Source organism: Parasteatoda tepidariorum, chromosome 6, assembly GCF_982258835.1.
Source record: "Parasteatoda tepidariorum strain Cologne lab strain chromosome 6, Ptep-v5.0, whole genome shotgun sequence".
Lineage (NCBI taxonomy): Eukaryota > Metazoa > Arthropoda > Arachnida > Araneae > Theridiidae > Parasteatoda > Parasteatoda tepidariorum.
Window position 1 is genome coordinate 3,809,310 of NC_141760.1, and position 21,419 is coordinate 3,830,728.

The following is a 21,419-nucleotide window of genomic DNA, read 5'->3' on the forward strand; positions in this document are numbered from 1 at the left end:
ATTTTAAATGGAAAATTCTAAATTTGAGAGAACTCGGTCAACATTTCCTGAGAAATCGAATTTAAAAAATACGACTTTTTTCAAAACTTGATTTCTCAGGAACTATTCAACCGATTTCATTCAAATTTTATGTTTTACTACTATAAAATAAAATTTTTTAAAATGGTGTAAATAAGGTATACCTTAAAATTCAATATGTGTTTTACGCATAAACTAATAAAAACTATTAAATAATTATTAAAATATGTATTTTGCATGGAATATCTATGGATATGCGAATTTATAAACGTGTGCAAAAACTTCTTAATTTGTTTAGTTCTTGAGATATCGTGAAATATGCAAAAAGTAAAATTAACATTAAGAAGTCCAAAATTTGGACCACTCTTCTAACCAAACTATTTCAGTGATTGCGGCTACCCCTCACATTTTGAGAGTCAGAAATTCGAATCAGTTGAAAAAAAAGATATTTTTATTGAGTGAAAGTACGCTTTTGTGTCTGATTTCGTAACTAAAATATTGTCTGTGCCAACTAATTAATCAGCATATTTGAGGTCAACCCGTCGAACTTTTCAGATCGAGTCCAAGAACGCGCAGATCCGATCATTAGATCAATAGTTATCCAGGAGGTCATTTCTTTTTTGCACTGTACTTGTTTTTGCACTGTACTTGTTTAAATAGTATTTTTAAAGGTATTTCCTATCCAGTATAAGCCATTTTGATAAAAATTACTTTAAAAAAAAAATTTTGTCATTGACTGCCGAACTCATTCTCTAACTTTCTCCACCACTCACTAAAAATTCCTTTCAATGACTCGCCAATAAAACAAATCACTGCTATTTATCCCCAACTTGTTGCTTTCACTAATCCACTTGAAATATACAAAGTTTATGAAATACATAGCATTTTGAAAATAGCCAAATAAACTGAAAATGGCCTCGTTTAGAATACAATTACAAACGAACGCCATGGCAATAGGAAAATATTAAATTATTATTGGTATCAAGTAATTTTTAGGCAAAGATGGATACTTCTCGACCCAGACTAATAAAGTTTTTTAAAGCTATGCATAAAAATCAATTAATTATAGATAAATTAATAAAATCATACTTGCGAAGTAAATTGCAACAATTCGGAAATCAATCGTATTGACAATTTTTTAAAAATTGTTCACCCATCAATAGCCATTCAGTAGAAATGATTAAAAACTGCCAATTTTTTCATTAATGAAGAAGAGAGTGGGGGGAAGGGGAGGGAGAAAAAGAGTTAAAATTTTTTCAAATATTTTACAAATAAATTTTTTTATATCATTTTCTATTCCTAATTAAATACATAGATATTAAAATTCCGAAAGTGTATTTTTAGTTCAATGAAAAAATAATTATTCTCTGGGGGATTTCAGTGATAGATGTTACTGAATAATTTTACTAAGTTTTGACAAAAACGCCTCTTTTTTATTTATTTTGATTGCCGACAACTTCTGATTATTTTGTTGTTAAGAATGTGTCTCGAGTATGCAATTATGTATTCATAGTTTTCTTACCATTTTTTTTATTTCTTTAATCAAATCAAATTTGTAAATTCTCCTCTAATTTGTAATATAAAATTGGTTCGTGCACTTTCATCATCGTTATTGTACTATTATTAAGCAGAAACGTATGGTTGGAAAGTACTGCAAATAAATGATAAACGCACGAAAAAGTTGGATTACTAATATATGACTGCATAAACACTTTTTAAGTTGCTCAAGTATTTAAATTCTTGAAGAATAAAGGAAATCTTAGTTCCGTTTAGGCGTAATCGGAGCAGGCCGTTCTGATTGGTCTATCAAAGCAGACGTCACAATCAAGTATTCCAAATGCGCATGTCACGGTCTTTTCGCGAATATCAAACTCTCTTCCATCTCATTTGACATTAAATGAAGAATAACTCCAGAGATCTTACGTTCTTTCATTTACCTTCTCGTTCTATCGGTGTATGGTTAAATAATTAAGATTTGAAAATAATATTTATAATTTTGCAGATGTTTGTAGTTTGCTCGTTAGAAAATACGTCCGGCTGCCGGATTATTTCTTGGATGGTGTGGGAAAAAGAGGATTGATAACAATTTTGTATGTGTTAGTGTAAAATATTGTATTTACAACAAAACTGAAAGGATTATCAAGAACAAACTTGGAAAATTAATTTTGCATTCACTCATTAGTATTGGTTTTATGACGTAAGTTTTTTTCAGATTTATTTTGTTTTCAGAATAGTTTTTAGATTTTTTTCTTATTAAAAAATTAGTAATAAAAAAAAATTTTCTGCAAAAAATGATAAATTTATAAAAATATTTTGTAAATGTATTCATCTCAATATACTACAAAAGTTAATGTAACTGATTTATTTTTCTATAATTGTAAAATGGTAACTGAATATCATTATCATAAAATGTTACAAAGAAGATTCATCTTTCTTTGTCTGTCATCAGTACATAATGAATAAAAGTTCCATAGGTATTACCAATAATATTAATTGTTTTCACCTTCGTTCTTAATATTATTCTCTATTGTTATCTCTATAATTAAGTTTTCATTATTATTCAAAAAGTGAAGGTTAGTATTGTAGCTTTCTTATTATATTACAAAGTAATCTCACAATACTATGCAATATTTTATGATAAAGGTATTTAACCACCATTTTACACTTATTAAATAATTTTTTTTCATACTTTGCATTTATATTTCATGCAAAACTGTGTTCAATCAACGTAATCAATTAATAAAATGAATACAAAGTACTTGAAAATTCTAAAGCAATATTAAGTGTGAACGTTTTGCTATAAATAATCTCTTTGATGAAAAATATTTAACGCGTCTTTTGAGTAACTAAAAATTAAATATGAATTTATTTTAAAATGAAGCTTACGGATGAATTTGAATTGGTAACGGAGCAAAATGATCTGATTTAAATTTTATCCAAATATAAATGAAAATTAAATCTGAGTCATTTATAGCAAATTTTAGAATCTGTTAATTAAATATTTTTTATTTAACAATTAATTTATCTCCTAAAAACAAAAATGATTTGAGACAAATAATAGTGATGATTAGTGAGTGAAGTGAGTAAGAGGGGGCGGTGGAGTATATTATAAAAATAGCAGAAATATATAATTCTTGTTATATTTGTGAAATATTAGTAATTGAATTTTTTATTTTCAAGAAGTTTTGAAAAAATATCAATCCGTTTAAAATCTGCTTTATTGGTTACCCTTTCCACTAAGTGCTGTTGTTCAGTTTTAACCAGAGAATTCCAACTATTTTTCTTAAACGTTTCTGAGAGCTTAACTCCGGCCTATTCGTTAAATTTTTTTACCGAACCACAGGAAAGAATTAATTAGTAAGTAAATGTTAAACATAAATTAAATATTTCTATTTTTGTATTACCTGAGATAAGAATTAAGGATATTTTAATTAAAATTTCAATTCTTATTATAATATAATAGTTACAAAATTAAAGAAAATATATTTGCACAAAATATTGAAATTGAGCAAAACCATTATAAAAAAAGAGCTGGATATCTCTAACGAGCACGTACATAAACATCTTATTAAATAAAGATTCTTTATTGAATTTTCGTGAGCAAGAAAAATATTACAAGTGATAGAATATATTCATTTGCATATCTTTCTAATTAACTTTATAACTAAGTTAGATAAACTTAGTTTTTGAATTTATTAATCGAACTTAATAATTCCTTTATTGATATCGATTTCTTTAGTGATTCCTTTATTGATATGATTTTAAAAATTTCTGTTTTTTTATTAAATTTTTTATTGCTCAATAAAACAAAGGCTTAAATGTGAGAGCTTAAGTTCGTGATACGTTATAATTTAAACAAGATTCCTTCGAGTAATATATTTTTCATTTAATTATAAAGATCTGTCTAAATAATTTTTATAAAATCAAAAAAACTTATTTTTGACCTAACTTTCAATTAATCTGAGCCGAAGAAATATTTCCAACATTCCGACACGTGTGGCGTTGAAAAAATTAAATTGTTCAATCAGTTCATTTTTGAAATGAAAATACTGCGAAAAACCGTGGTGTATATCCCTAAGAATGAATTTCATAAAAAAGAAAATTATGAATGAAAATCCACAAAGGAATTATATATTAAGTTTAAATTCTTTATTCAGATAAAATGTATAATTTAATTGATGTTGTTCTTATTCAATTGATCTCGTGAAATTCCATTAACTAAAGAATGTTTTTTCAGGCGGAAATATTCAATCAAGTAAAAGACATTTCATAGAAGAACCGTCATTAAATACAAGGTTTATGGCTTTTAAATATAAAATTATGTTCCAAATTGTTTTCCTCCAGCTTTGCAATCTTTTTTATTACGTGTTACAGCTGCAGAATCAAGTGAATAATTCTTGAAATAAATGACAGGAGTTTTGTTTTGATTTTTTAAAATTGTTTCAATTAGTTTGTCGAATTTTTTTTCTTCTAAATCAAGTAATGCATTTTATTCAAGTTATATTAAAGCTAGAAGAATAGGGCCGGCTCGTTTTTGACCTTTTGTGTATCCTTAAGCAAAATAAAAAAATAATAATAAAGAAATGAGTAGTATGCTTAAATACGCGAGTCATAGGTTCAAATTTCAGAGGTAACTACTTTATTTTGAAATTCTACGGAACTTCAAATTATCATTAATATTTTATTTCATTGAGACAAGCATATTAAATTTCTTTAGATTTTTTCGAAAGGAAAACCGAATAATGTAAATGAACGAAACAGGCACACATATTAGAGTTCCTTTGTTTTGGAAAAACCAGGTAACTGGCATTATATTTTTCTTGTGAAATTAACTCTTGATCAAATTTGGTATTCTCACTGCATTTATATTTTTATGTGTCAAATCGAGGAATACAAGAGATATCGATTAGTTTAAGAGCTTCAAAAAACTATGATTTGAACAAGAGAATATGACTTATGAATTTTTTAACTAGTTAATTAACATTCGTTTGAAAAATTTTGAAAAAATCCCGTTTGTATAATGACGTCATGTCAATTTCATTGTTGAAACCCCCAAAGTAAACATTTCTTATGACAACAACATGTATAACAATATAATATGTTACCTAGAATAAACAATTATTTTTCATTTTGCGGTTTTCAATCTGATTGGATTAAATTTTATAAACAGCATATTAGTAGCTGATGTAGTTTCCAAAGCAAGAACTGGATTGATTATTATTATTTTAAATTGTTTAAAGAAAATGGCAGTATAACAAAAGAAAAATGTTATAAAGTCAAAGTAAATTGTTTAATTAAATAAAAACCTTAAAAAACGTGAAACGAAAACTACATTAATAACGCATATGTTGTAAAATTCTTATTTAGGTGATTCGTCATTGCATGAAATTAAAGAGTTGACGAGTGAGCAGTTCTCAATTGTATATCATAAATTTAAATTTTGAGCTCTGACAAAAATTTAGTTCAAATTTAATTCACAATCAAAGCTTTGAGAATAACGTTTATAATTCTGTCTAGTAACAGAAATAAACACAAATTATAGCAAGAAATACCTCAAAAATATTTTTTTCCAACCAAAAGAACTCATTTTTGACATTCATGCTTCTAAGTATGCGAGTATAGAACGGAAAAAACTGTTTTATCTAGTTTCCAGTCCTCTGAAAAGAAAATTAAGAGAATGAAGTTGGACGATAATATTCACAACAAATGACAGCACTAATAATTTACTTAGTGAATGATTTTTAGGAAAACTAATCTAGAGTTTTAATGCATGCCCAAATGTAAATACTGAAAATACATTAAGTAATTTATAATTTATTGACTTTTAAAATAATTATATTTTCTCTTTTAAAGTGTTATGAAATCTCTCTAAAGTCTCTTTTAAAACATTTTTATGAAATGCTGCTTCAACAATGTCAATGCAGTGTGAGTTTTTTCAAAAGTTGTGAATAGTTCGAATCAAATAAATGTCGTAACGCCAATAGTTTTTTCCATAAATTGATTATTAAAAATAATTTGATGTTCTAAAAGTCATTGAAAAATTATAACAGTGTTAATTTTTCAAATAGAAAGTTATTTTACATAAGTAGTGAATATTTAGTGCATATAAAATAAGCATTAATATAATTCAAAGTAACTGAGTTTAATTTTTTGAGAAACTGGTTTTGTTTGCTGTGGCTTATTTCCTATAAGGGAAATGGTTTCAAACATTCATACTCTTTATCTCTGTAAAATTAAAATAAATTTATGATAATACTAATGAAATCACATTTGACAAATAAACTTCAATAAGTCTTTTAAAAACTGTAAACAATGCACTAATTGTAGTTGTTTTCCCCTTTTAGATACAATAAACTTATTTAAAGTAGGCTTTATGTTTTACAGAAAATTTTGTAAAATTATTTAATATTTTTCGTAATCATCTTTAATATTCCCAGACCCAGCGCCAATTGGACAATATTTGGTATAATTTTACCATTTAAAAAATTATATTTTAGGATTTTTTTTTCTGTTTGTATGTCTTTAAAAAAAGATTGTCTACATATAAATATAATTGAATTTAGCTCAGAGTTTTTAATGACAATTAAAAATTATAAATAAAATTATAATAATTAAAAATAATAAGAAAGGTAAGAAATTAAATTCAAGTAACCTTTTTGGATAGTTTTATGGCATATTATTATTTGACTCAAGTGGATTTTGTTTCATGACCCAAATGTGAAGAAATATACTTTAAAAATATCCTACAATGGGTTAAAAAATGGTAAAAATTAAAATGTTTCACTTTTACGCAATATTTAAAAATAATAAGTTTACGAATTAAAATTTATTAAAATAAATTTTCTTTTGCATTTATAATTTTTTTTTCTGATTTTCTGACATTATTTAGAGCTTTGGTCTAAAAAGCTTATCGGTGCATTACCCGGGACAAAATTTCATACACTGAACGTCATTTGGATTTTGCAAATAACTGCCTTGAAAATATAATCAATAATAATCAAATGAAAATGTGACTCCACTTAAGTACATGAACAGCTATGTAGTGTTAGGGGAGTGATTTGATGAAAGGAAGAAGAAAAAGAGTTGTTACAAGAAAGAAATGAACTGAAAGAACAGTATCAGCCATGGATGACGTGATATTGGATGTTGTTTGAACAACTGCTCCTTCCATTGAATTGAACAATTTCGACCACTAAATCTTCAATTTGTTCTATTTTGGGTAATCTTTAATACCAGTTATTAAACATTTATTGCTTAAACCAGGCGCAAAACAAAGTCAAGTTTTTCGATTTTTATTTTTTGAGAGCTCTTACAACTGAATTGAATGATATAAGACAAATACAGCTGAATATTTTAATTACTCTTTAATGTGGTTCACATAAATTTTAAGTTTGAGTTAAAACGTTCAGTTATACACAGTTGACGCATACTCTTGTTTAAAAAAATACCATAAAATATTAGTGAATGTTATTTAATTAGCAACAAAACTGTTTTCTTTTCTCTTTCTATGTGAATCATATTTGAGTGGCAATCGTTAACTTTCGCTAAATTTGATAAAACTTTTTTTTAAAAGTTATGTTTTATGGTTAAAAACAACCGCAAATAAGATTATATTTTTTTTATTTCTAACTTCCCGCTAATTTTCACCTGCTACACAAAGATAAAATTCTATATTACCATTTAAAATGTGCATTTCGTAAGAGACAATGTAAATAGGAAAACGTTCCTAAATAACTTTTTTAGATATTCTTTAAACTAAACACACACACAGATCAGTTTTCCTCTGTTCATCGGAAATATTTTTTTATCAACATGCCGTGTATGCCTCAAAGAAAGCCTGTAAAACTCAAGAGGTTTCAAATTATCTTAAGATGTCAGAGAATACTCAGGGTCAAATGAAGCAACATTTTACTGGAAAAAAAATGAATTTTTTAAATTGTTAATTTTCCATCACAAATATTGGAATTTTATTACAATTAGTTTAATTTAGCGTTAGAACAATCATTTTCATTGATTCGATTCTGAATTTAATGAAGATTTTGAATTGAAGATTTGATTTTTAGAACAGAAGTTAAAAGCTTTTGTAAATGTTTTTAGATGATACACTGTAGAAAATTTCGATCTATGTTACGCCAAACATTGGTATTCATTAAACATTGGTATTCATAAAATAAAAATAGCTTAATTTTTTTAGACTTAAATAATTAAGTTATAATTAGACTTATATGAATTTAACTTAAATTATCTTCTATTTTTTTAAATAAATATTTAATAATGATGCTAACTTTTGCTGCTTTTTGGCACTTTAAAAATAATTTCTTTCATATAAAATCGTTTTCTTTCTTCAAGTTGATATTTTGTAAAATTAAGATTCCTTTTTTACATTTCATTCGTTAAAGAGCCAACCGATAATGGTGTTAGTACCACTAATGTTTTAAAGAGAATTTTAATTGTAGGCTGAAGCAAATTCTTATTACTATGTATTTTGAAATTATTTTATTGTTTAAGAAGGAAAATATTACTTTCACAAATAAAAATTTATATAAAAGAGTAGGCAAATATTGGATTGGTCAACCCCCTATCTCTAATTAAGGAAACATTCCAATATTAATTGCGTTAGCGTATGGAAATATTAAATTTGAAGTAAATTAAGAAATGTAAAAATAATGACTTCACTTGGAAATATGAATAAAAAATATACAGAGACAGATCGATATTCAAACATAATTTATTAATTTGCAATCACTTTTATGTTTGTATACATAGACAGAATATAATAATTTTCAAACGAAATGTTAAAATTTAAATATATTACACTTTTTATACGTATCACAGCATTTATTAAAAAAGTGCAAAATATTCACTCAAAAATATGATAGATAATATTTTTTGGTTACTTAGCGAGTGCATTCAATTCACACTTACTTTTAATTTACAGCAATTTAAAATAAAAATTATGTTAGCATATTCCTCAATGTTTACAGTTTTGAAATTTGGGATCATCTAAAAACAATTTCAATATTTTAATAAAATACTAAATTTCTTGATAAGCTCTGCCTCATCTGAATTAAAATTTACAATGTAACTAAATTACTTTTTTGCAAACATAATTTACTACTTGATAAAAAGATTAAAATTCAACTCAGTTTGAAAAAACATTACTGTAATTTTTTTCTTACAAATTAGTAAATGGTGGTGAGTATCTGAGAAGAAGCATTATTTTTATTACATATTCATTATTATATTCACTATTATATTCATTATTATATATTCATTATTATAGATTTTTCTGATGCTATTACTTTAGTACATCACATTTTTCAATGATTGTAAAAAGCACATCAAAATTTAAAAAGATTACGCACAAATAAAACTTTGGAGCCTTTTCACAAGATAATAATTGTTTTTTCAAACACAGGTTCTTCATTCTCAAAACTTGAAACTATGCGCATTTCTTGTTTGTAAGCTGTCCTTGAAACTAGTACTTTTGAAATTTGAAAAAAAAAATTGTTTATAACCTTCTAGAATTCAGGAAATTTTGAGGGAATAAATATTTTTATTAATAGGCTTTGCACTAGTTATAACAATATTTTTTCCTGAGCTTCTTTCTTGAATAAAAGCATTGAAGTAGTTGGTGCCTTTGTGCTTTAGAAAGAAGTTTAAAAATAATATAATTTATGGTAATAAAATGCATAGGAATTGAAATAATTTTACAGAAGAAACAAAATTTGAACCCTTACATTTTTAAAACATAAAAAGATCGACCAACGCAAGTCATATTTTAATTACTACTTTTAAAATATAGCATTCAAGAAAATTGTGAAATTGTCGTTCTTATGCAGAAAAATGTTTTAACATTTCACCATCTGAAAAATTTTTTAGAGACCAACTATTTACAGGGGGGGGGGGGTATTTTTATCTTTAGACTCCTTTCACCCATAAAGATCCTGAAAAGGAAAGTTTTGATATTTAAAAATACTATTAATATTTTGTTGTTGTTAAAATGCATCAAAGCATCTAAGTAGAATTTCTCCTCATGATAAATTTTGAATTGAATTTTATGCAGGGCGAAAAAATTGCAGAAGGTACTGTCAACTGTTAAAATATTAAATGAACAATATGATCAACACTTGGATAGATCAAAGAGTTCATGTCGAGTCTAACACACAAGCATCATTCATGTGAATGGTATTAAAACTCCACATGTGCACTGTTTGTGAGGATTGTCTTTTTAACTAAAGTTATTTTGTTTCATAGAAGAAGATATATTTCAGAATAAAAAAAAATTGCTTTTATAATTAAAATGAAACTTTTTTTAAGAAAAATTATTTAAAATGCAAAACAACTGTAAATATTATAAGGAATACATATGACTTTCTTTATGTCAATTATAACGCTCGATTTTATGCTTATGTTGTCTTCACCCACCCTCACAAAACGCAAATGTGGGTAAATTACAAAAAATTATTAAAAAAAGTAATAATTTTATGGAAAAATGAGTATCTAAAGCAAAGTATCTATGAGTATCTAAGTATTTTTTTTTTTAAATTTAGATTTAATGAAAAATATATTTATTAACTTTTTAAATACGATATTTTGTTCAACTTAAAATTTGTTTCTTTTAGTAAAAAAATATTAATAGGAAAATCTATTTTTAAAAAAAATTATAATGAGAAATAAGCTTATTTCTAAATACTCCAAAACAAATCTTGTTCAGGTCGGTATTTTGTTAAAATTTCAGTAAGATTCTTGGTTAATAAAATTTTTTCTAGCGTTTTGTTTTCTTTAACGCCAATATGTTTCTTTGTTTTTTTCCCCTACCTTGTGCACCAAAGGGAAACTCAGTTTGCATGACAACGGTTGCTAGTGCTAATTTGAGTATAATTCGCTTTGAAAATTTTACAGCAAAGGCATTTAAGAATGCATAGACAAAAATTCGTGTTATTATGTGACATTACAAACGAAAATGAGCAATATAGAACAACAGAAGCATAGATATTGATAAGAAGTTTTAACCCTAACAGAAATTTTTTTTTGTTCGGTAGAAGGCAATTAAAACACGAAACAAGAACATTTTCACCAGCTGTAAATTTGGTGGAAAGCTATGCTGCTTAAGATTGCGGTATTTACCGCTTATTTGACACTGGCATTGCACTTTCTGTGCGCATCAAATGGATGTACCTCCTTATTTACTGAAAAAGAGCTAATATAGATTTCACAATATCTAATTATTCATACAACGAATACAGTTTCCTAGAAAAAATTTGAATCTAACTCTTTCAGAACATACAACAAAATTTTTAAAGATGACATGAAAGAAATGAACTGTAATTATTGCAAATAGATAAAAAGAGTTTACTTGCTAGCAAAAGAAATTGAAAATTTCAAAGACAACTTGCATGAGATGATAGCAAGCTTCAATAACAAAATCGTCCATCTTTCAACAGCTGTAAAATAAGTTATCGGTCACGGTTAAAGCTCGTGGCTGTCATAGTACGAAAGTTTGGTGCAATCGATTGCGCCATGAACGCATTTCTTTATCATATTTACCAATTTATGGCGCAACCTAAATAAAAAATTTTTTCACTTATCCAATTTATGGTGCAATTAGAAACTTTGCACCAAGTATTGGTTAAACATTAACCGGGATTTTTCACAGTGTAGGTTTGTCCCTCCTTGTGTAATGCTTGGAATTGTTTTAACTCGATAGATTGATTTGCAAATTTATTTATATATAGGTATATAATTATATGATATAATGCAGCCTTATAATATGTAATTAAAACAATGATTTTGTATTAATATGGATAAATGTAGTTTTTAATATTTTATGCTTTTATAAAATTTTTGGTTTGCCAAAATTTCTGTTATGTTTTTTTTAACTGCGTAGGTGCGCGCATTAATTTTGGAATGGTTTATTATTTAAAAAATGATAAATTTTAATTTTTAGCATTTTTTTATAGTCTATTTCTTCACATTTGAGCCTTAAAGCGAAATCCGCATGTCACGAATAATGAGGTATTTATTTATCATAAAACTATCAGAAAAGTGATTTGAATTAATTTTCTTCCTTTTCTGGCAATTTTCCATTGTTATCAAAATCTCCAACCCACGAGAGGAAAACAAAATATATTTTTTCTTATACAAATCACTTTGTAGAGACATACAAACAGAAAATAATTAAAATATCTTTCAAGTAATAAAATTTACCGAAAAGTCCAGTATATTGGAGTATGGGAGGTTAAAACTAAAATATGTAAAAATATGAATTAGAAGGAAGTTAAAATTAGTTGGGAGGTCAAAATTAAATTTTAAAAAAATAATAAATGAATAAACTAAAACACTTCCTTTCTTTCTGTTTCAATCATTGCGTCATTTGTCCAATAATTTGCGATGTCTTGAGAAGCTATAAACATATATATATATATATATATATATATATATGCATACATGGTGATGATAATAATGACAATGCATAAAGAGCGTTGTTTAATTTTGACTTCTCTTTCGTTTATCTTTTGTAGAGAGAGATGTTGTCTTGTAGGTCACGGCTTTCCCGAAATAGCCTTCCTAACCCAGTTAATAAGGAATCCTGCTACATATTTTCATTAATTGTACAAAACTGAGAGAGAAAAAAAAATGAAATGAGAAAACTGGTAGAGAAGCGGGTCGGCACATATGTGTGTCAACAACCTGTGATGCGGCGAACGATGATCGGCCACCGCCGCCGCCAGTGAAATAAAAGTTTTCCACGTCCGGCTTCAAACGGGAGTCGAACGCGCTTTTCCCTTTCTTCCGTCGAAGATCGAAGCATATCACCAGTATTAAATAACAAAATGGTATTTCGATTTAGATGATTGAAGGTTTAAGAACGATTTTCTTTTTTGTTGCATTGACTGATTGCAATGGAGATGCAGGAAATAAAGAAATGTATTTAATAGGGACCATGCGGCATCCAGGATCAGAAAAAAAAATTAATAAAAAGTATAATACATTTAATTTTAAAATTTTTCCTTAAAATTGCCACTTTCATGTGTCATTTTTGAACATTTCAGAACAGCTGTGCTGTATTAAACATTCTCCTCTCTCAAGTCTCTAGCTTAACACCACAATTTTAAACCGTTAGTACCTTTTTTAAGTTTCTCGATTTCAGTGCCATCTGTGAAGCAAAATGCATAAACCTATTACTCAAATATATATACATAAACATGTGAGGAGCACCAATAAAATACAAAATGTATTATAAAAAGCGAATAGAGAGTTCAAATATCTTTTCATTTTACAGGCACCTTGCTAAAAGGAATTAAAATATTTCCGTAAGAAGCTCGCCGAAGTACAAAATATGAAAATAAAAGCGTAAATAAAAGATAGTGGGATATATTTTATGGCACCTTCTAACTGATGTACAGAACTGCCTTTGACTTGTCTTCGAGACTGGATTTGCGTAAAGTATTATCATACTATACTGGATAATTCAAAATTTTTAATGAATAAAAGGTCGAGTTTCAATTATAACATTTTAATTTTGATGATTTTTTGGAGAAATTATTAACATTTATTTTTTAAAAAATAGCTGAAAAAATTTCTTATTAAATATTAGAAGAATTTTAACCACTGATTTTCCCAAACTGAATTTGCACAAGGCAAAAGTTGTAATTCAGTCAACAAAGAAATTTTTATGAAAGTTGCTAACTATATATATATATATATATATATATATATATATATATATATATATATATATATATATATATATATATATATATATATATATATATATATATATATATATATATATATATATATATATATATATATATATATATATATATATATATATATATATATATATATATATATATATATATATATATATATATATATAACGATATGTCAAAATTTATAACGCAGGCAATTTTCTCATTTCGAGAGAATCTCTATCCACATTATCTAATATTATAAAGCTACACAGTATTGACCGGCACCAAATATATTAATATAATACGTAGTACAGTGAGCCGTACGATCCTGAATAACTAACGATATCGGATCTTTTCATTCTATGATTCAATTCATTTTAATGGTCAGAGTGGGTAACCTTAATTACGTTAATTGCAGTGCAGACGATATTTTAATTTACGAAATCAGACACAAAAACCCACTTTCTCTGAATAAACATAAATTTTTTCAATGGATTCAGATATTTGATCTCCAAAATTTAGAGGATAGCCGCAATCTGGGATATCTCTCCTGACCGATTATTTGTCCAGGAGAGCGTTCGAAAGTTTAGATCCCTTAATTTTAGTTTTTGTATATTTCCTTAAATCTCGAAAACTTTTCAACCAATTTAGAAAAAAAAATCAATCGTTTTCAAAAGAATCAATCAAAAATAAAATCGTTTGTTCCAGGATAAATATTTGCAAAAAATAAATTTTAGTAAATATTCATTATTTTTTGTTATATTTATTGAAGTCGAAAAAAATTTGAACTGTAAGATATACACTTTTTACACCATTTAAGAGTATGTAATTTAACATGCTAAAACACAAAATTTGAGTAAAATCAGTCTAATAGTTCCTGGGAAATTGAATGTTTAATATTCGACTTTTTTAAATTTCGATTTATCAAGACAACTATTTTCAGCTATTTTTAAATAGAAAAATAAAAAATTAAAAAATATTTACGGAATTTTATTTATTGCGATGAATTATCGTTGGATTAACAAATTTTATAATTGTGTGTAAACATCTTTCGATTCACTTTAAAAGTTTTCGAGATACGGTGAAATACGAAAAAGTAATATTAAAACTAAGGGGTCTAAACTTTATACCGCTCTCCTCAGCAAACTATTAGGACCATACTTCACAGATTACAGCTACCCCCAATACTTTGGGGGACAAAAAATATGAATCCTTCGAAAAAAAGGTATGTTTATTCTGATCAATTAACATATTCTAGGCCACTCCCTCGAGCCATTAAGATTAAGTCCAAGAACATGAAGATACAATCATTAGATGAAAAGTTATTCATTGTGGACCGCTTTTTTTGGAGCACTGTACATATATTAGTATATTTACTACTTATTAAAACTAACCCAGTTACATGTAACCAATAGTGCCAATTACCTAATTTATTTAACCCTCATTGGTGATATCTAGTAATGCGGTGCTACGATTCTTCTCGTTACTTAAGCGATTACTTAAACAAATTAGTATCATTTCTTTAATATACTTCTCTTTTTTTTTCAGTACGTAATTTATTTTTTTCACTTGAATTTCTGGTGATTGAAAATTATTTGATTTTACTTGAACACATTTTAAAAGCTTAGCTTTAAACAAAATGAACACGTGGTTTCAGGTCACTTTAGAAATACTAGTTGGGTGGCGTAGTCAACGCATGTTACCACGTTTATATCGATTATTAAGTTTTTCTGACATAAAGAATTAAAAAATAACTAATTACTATATAACGTGGAACAAACTCTTTTTCTTAATTATTAGTTTTTAAACATTAATGATCTTACTGTTAAAATGTACAAAAAAAAAATAGAAAAGTCTATAAAACAATGTCCAATGATGAGTCAAAGAGAAAATTCCATTTTTCAAAAGTAAATTTGTTGTAAAATGTTGCTGTAAAAGCTTTTTTTGAGTCAGATGTCACAATTGAGGTTTGAGTGAATGCCAAAAAAGGGAGAGAAAATTTCAATTCCAAGTACGATAGATGTGATGCCAGTTTATGTTATACAACTTTATTCCTTTATTTATTTATTGCGCTTTTTTTTTTACATTCTATTCTTTTTGTCCTAAGTCTCACAGATCAAGAAAATAGAGTTTTGCGTCAGTTTGTCGAGTTTCTTTTTATATATTTTTTTTACGAACGCTCATCTCATTGTTTTACTCATCCATTGTTCTATAGTTTCATGTGAGAGTAAAACTGTATTATTTAAAAAGAGTTTGCTATCCGGAAGGCTTGACTTTTTCGATCAAAATCATGATATTATTATCCAATTAAAGTGTACATATTTCTATAGAACATAAAAAGAAAATGATCTAATACTGTCTCTTTTTAATGTTGTTGCATTCTTATTGGCCAGAAAATTCATAGGATAGTTTAAAAATGATCCAAAATTCTTTTGCTTTCATCAACTTAAAATTAAAGTTGTAACGGCATTTATCAGTAATGTAATCATCCTTTTTTATTCTCTGTTAATATTAAGTTCTATTGTAAAATCGGAGTTCTATGGTTTGCCGACGCATTTCAACTGTACAATATTGCTGGAACACAGTTTCTGGTTGCCACGATATTCTTTACTTTCTTTGATGTCATTTTCGGTTTACCACAAATTTCTTTTCTCGTAATGTGATTGATTCTGTGTTTATTTTAAGATATATTAACTTTAAATTTTAAAAAAACTGAACTCAACGGCGTCAGCCCTAGAGGGCCAAGGCCTACTGTGCCCATCTCAGTTTTCTTGACCTTGGGCTCTGGGGTGCAGAAGCAGATGTTCCGGTCAGGTGGTCAGCCGAACGCGGAACCCCCAGTCTTTAGTTCCCAAGCATGCTTGGTACTCATTTATCGACCCACTGAAGGGATGAAAGATTTTAAACTTTAACCTTCGTTATATTTTTACCATTAGTTGCTCGCTAGTTATCGTTGTTATAACCATTTTTGTCTCTCATCTCAACAAAGAATTTGTGGAAAAATAAATATGTTTTTTTTTAAACAGGAGAAAAAGGGTAAGAAAGCTATTATGGATTGGTGGGTGCATTTTATTTTTTTAAATTTTTTTTTGAACATATGAAATTAAAAAAATGAAATAAAACAAAATAAAAAAATAAATAAAAAAAGCTGAATTTTTTTGCTTACTGAAAAGTACCTGTTTGAATGAAAGATTGGTTAAATGAAAGGAACGGCTTTGTTGTGAGAAAGGAAACAATGTTAGAGAGTTAAATGATGACACTTTAATGTTCTCGTGGACGTTACAAATCCTCCTAAGAATGAAGTTAATATGTGATGAGAAAAAAACTGTGGTTGATACGCGTAATTTCTTCAAGGAAGTGTGAAATGATTGGTATGGTTTCGGAAATGGGTGAAAGAAAGTTCTGTACTAGAAAATAGGGTTAATAAAATAGTGCAAATTATAATTTCTAATTATTACATTCTTGTAATCCACATTTAGTCTTTTTTTAGTTATCAGTTATTTTTAACATCAAATATTATCTTATAAACAATAACTCTCTCATTATTTTTCAATATTGCCTTCAAAATATTCACAATTTTAAGAATGAATTCAAAAGTTTCTTTAAATAAAAGATATTTTTGACTTGAATCAATGATTTTTATATAAAAAAATGAGGTGACTTGAATTAATGATGTCTTAAGTTATCAAACATTTTAAATAGTGATTTAAATCATACGGCCCCTGGAAAAAGCGGAAGAGAAACTAACTTTAAAAAATTCAACTCTTGAACTAATTAGAAATTTAACGAGAAAAAAAAAGGATAATTTTTATCTTCCAACTAAGCTGTGTGTTATAGCAAATGATTTTAATTATATTAAACTGATCAATTTAATTACTTCGAAAGCTATTTCAAAAATTTTTCTAAGCAAGGTGTGGTCATCTTCAGACATAAAAGCAGCTTTAAAAAATCATTTATTTATCCAGCTAATAGTTTTTGTCAGTTGAATGATGTGGTGAAGAAGAAAAAAATCTTCAACTTTGATATAAAATAGCTGGAAAAAAATATTGTCAACATGCATATGATTTGATCAGTGAGCATTTTCTGTAACACTTTTGGCGTCAATAACTTCTTTCTTTTTTATCTATGGAGAGAAAGTTGTTGAATTGAACAAATTTTTTTTGTTGCTTGATTTATAATGTGTGACATGCTAGGAAAAAACGAAAGTCATTACATAATTATAATAGTTTTTCAAATATAATGTAATTTTTTTGTGAGTGACATAAAATCTTTACAATGCTTTATGCTTTCTACAGATAAAAAGAGTCCATTATAAACAGCTTTATGAAGGCTATTTTTTTATTTTTCTGCGATACACACTTGCTCTTTCTGAATGATTTAGAATTCAAAATTCATTGCATTGAAAAAGCACTTATTGTTTTCATTTGATAATGGAAACGTTATCGAAATCACTGGCAAGGAAAAAATTAATATACATAGCACATTAAATATATAGCGCGTTACAACGCTATGTATAAGTCATTTTCTAACAACTTGTAATTCCGTGATGAGATGTCCGAAATTTCTTTCAGATTTAGAATATGTATTTCAGACTTTTAAGAGAGTTCCTTTCGCTGCAAATAGGGCACGAGTTTTTTTTTATGGGATTAGTAACATATTGAAGTTATTGTTAAATAATGAATACACTTTATTCTATTTTTAACATCCTAGTTGTTCCCTTAGAATATATTTTCATACCCTAGGAAAACATATTTAAAACCCTAGGAAGTGGGATTTTTCCTTTCAAAATTCAAACGATTCTTTTTTAATACATTCTACTGATATTCTGCACTCAACGTGAACATTCAGTTTCAATACTTCTATGGTAGTTTATTAAAGGGATTTTTCAACGATTTCTACCAGGTAATTATAATATCTTTTTCAGTGTTATAAATATTGAATGCTTCGTATTTAATAGAGAGTGTATTGTTCTTAATATAGCTGACTTGAACCCACACAAGGAATGTTTTTCTTATTTTCTATAAAATGTACCCAATTCAAAAAATTTCATTTCGTGTTATATTAGCATCTTGTGTTTCACTTTTTATATAATGGCAGAAAATGTGATTTTTTGCTCAGCTTAGAAGAAAGAAAACTCATAAAGAGGATAAAATATTTTTTTTCTTTAAATAAATAAAATCAATTATTATCTTTATTTTTTTCATTATATAAGAAATTATTCATTTTTAGCATAGTTTGAATAGTCTAAGATATTCTTATAAATTATTTCTTCACATTTGCGTCACGATACAAAATCCGCTTGACTCAACCTTTGACTCTTACCTTTCCTTTAATTTTTAATTGTCATTAATAATTTTTACCAATGAATATGAAACTAATTATATTTTTTATAATGAACATGAAACGGAAATCCTTTCTTTTTCAACAAATCAAATAGTTCATGAAAAAGTTCCGGTCTGCAGTGGACGAAAATGATATTTAAAATAGGATGTGTTTTCACATACTTCACTGTCAGTTAGGGTTCATAGTCAATTTTAAAATTTTTTTTTAAATATCCACATTCTCACTTACTAAAATTTATTATTTATCCTTTACTGAAAATTCAACTTAATTTCGCAACTTAAATAAAAAAAATGGAAATTGAAAATTTTGCATTTTCCCCCGTAATTATTAGAACTTTTTATTTTAAATATTTCTCATTTTTCATATTTTAATTTTCCTCTTTTTTTAATTTTGTCAAATGTTTTGTCTGATAAACATTATTAAATTTCGTAGAAAATAGACATTCGTGTTTGAACGTGTTTAGAGGGAATCCAATAACACAACTGGGCAGACTTATTATAAGTAAAATAGAAGTAAAATTTATGCTGAATACTTTTTTTTGCCATTTCTTATTTAGCTCTAGAATATAACTTTGAATATCCGAATATCTAAATCCAAATATCACTGTTAAACTCATTCACACACAAAAAAAAGAAAAACTTCTTGTAGCGCATAAAATGAATCACTTTAAGCTAGTAGCAAACAAACATTTTGTTTCAGCTGGTAAAAAGGGATTGCTTTGCTAAAGAAATCTAAAGAAATAAAATGTTATTTTGTTTTTTCCCATTTGTCACCATTGCTTCTTCTGTTGAAAAAAGACGTATTATTCGCTAAAGAAAAACACTGTAGAGTAGGGCGAATGTATTGGTGAGAAAGCCTTGCAAAGGAATCAGTAAAATAAGTTTAAAAAATGAACATCTAATTTTGTTTATTTGTACAAATGATTGATTCAAAGAAGGAGCAAAGGACCATGAGGAACAATAATGAATTTTAGTTAAATGTTATTATGTCTATTGACAAATGAACATAGATGTTCTGGATATATCAAAACTAAATTTAAAAAGAACATAATATTATTATTTTTTAAAAATAAATTTCCAGAGTTTATTGGTGAAAGAATATTAAAAAATTGAAAAAATGAAAACTGCATCGATTATTAAAATTTTAGTTACTTCGAGGTCCTACTTTATTGGTCATCTCTCCAGTGTTTAAGAATTCTATTATTGTTCCCGAAAAATAACTCAGTGAGGAAATAATAAGAGATGCCAAGACAGTAGAGCTAATAGTTCTAAAATTATAAAATTTTGTTTTGTGTATTAAACGTAGAAGTTTTCTCTTTTTGCCATCCAGACCAAGCCAAGCATTATTTCGTATGCTTGGTTTAGTGTTGAATCAAGAGTGATTAAGTTGATAAGTCTAAAAATTTTGAAGTTATAAGTGTCTTAGAATATATATCATGCCTATATGTATGCGTATTTATGAGTATGATAGTCCTATTTCATAATTGTTTTTTTCTTTCTTCCATCCATTAAAGGAAATAAAAAGTATCTTCAAAATTTTTTTTTACCAAAAATATTAAACTAGAACATTTATATATCAATTTTAAATTCTGAATGACTTTTAAGCCCTGTTTGCAAGCGTAGGCTATTGCCCTTCACAAAAAATAAACAACTCCTTCAAAGAGTTCATTTTTGAGCTTATTTCAGGTGGCCCCTTTCTTTTCTTTCCCTTTTTTTTTCATTTCTCAAAACCGGTAGCCTTTGGAGTATATCAATGCAGTGCCCAGTTTTAGAAAGTAAAACCACCTCCGGATATTTTGGGGGAAATCAAATAAGTATGTTAATGTTTATTCTCTGTCATTGAACCTTTCTCCTCCTTCTAAAGTTTTCGAAAAGAAAAAAAAATGTTTAAAATGTTTAAATGGAAAAAAGATGAAGAAAAGAAAGAAATTTCCGAGCATCTTTACTTTTTTTCCATTGGTTTCTATTTCTTATGAAATTTATTTTTTAAGTCATACAACACAAAAATATTATCTGTGATAAACATCTTCTTCAAAGGAAAAGTTCTTTTTTTTGGAATAATTTATTAGTTGATTTTAATTTCTCTTGGTTTTTTGAATCGTTCTTTATCGTATTACGAGATACTTTAGGAATAGAAATATAAAAAGACTTGCTCTTTCAGTGGCTAAACTGAGTGAATATCTTCATTTCGTTTATATTTAATACAGCTTAAAATTAAAAAAATAATAATAATATAATTAGCCAGTTTGTACTAAACAAAGCAGAAAAAGAACTTTTGACAAAACAATAGAGTCGACATTTTCGATTAACATTTCGTTACAGATTTTCTGGAACGCAACACGTACGATTCTGTTACAAA

The 21,419-nt window shown here is 26.9% G+C and overlaps 1 protein-coding gene across 1 annotated transcript in view; it reads left to right on the plus strand.

The window, feature by feature from the left end:
- Nucleotides 1-1,913: 1,913 nt before the first annotated feature.
- Nucleotides 1,914-21,419, plus strand: part of LOC107443195 (sulfotransferase 1B1) — a gene marked incomplete at its 5' end in the record, with an annotated part of 110,496 nt that continues 90,990 nt past the window's right edge. Inside the window, 1 exon segment of the mRNA XM_087165326.1 lies at nucleotides 1,914-2,215.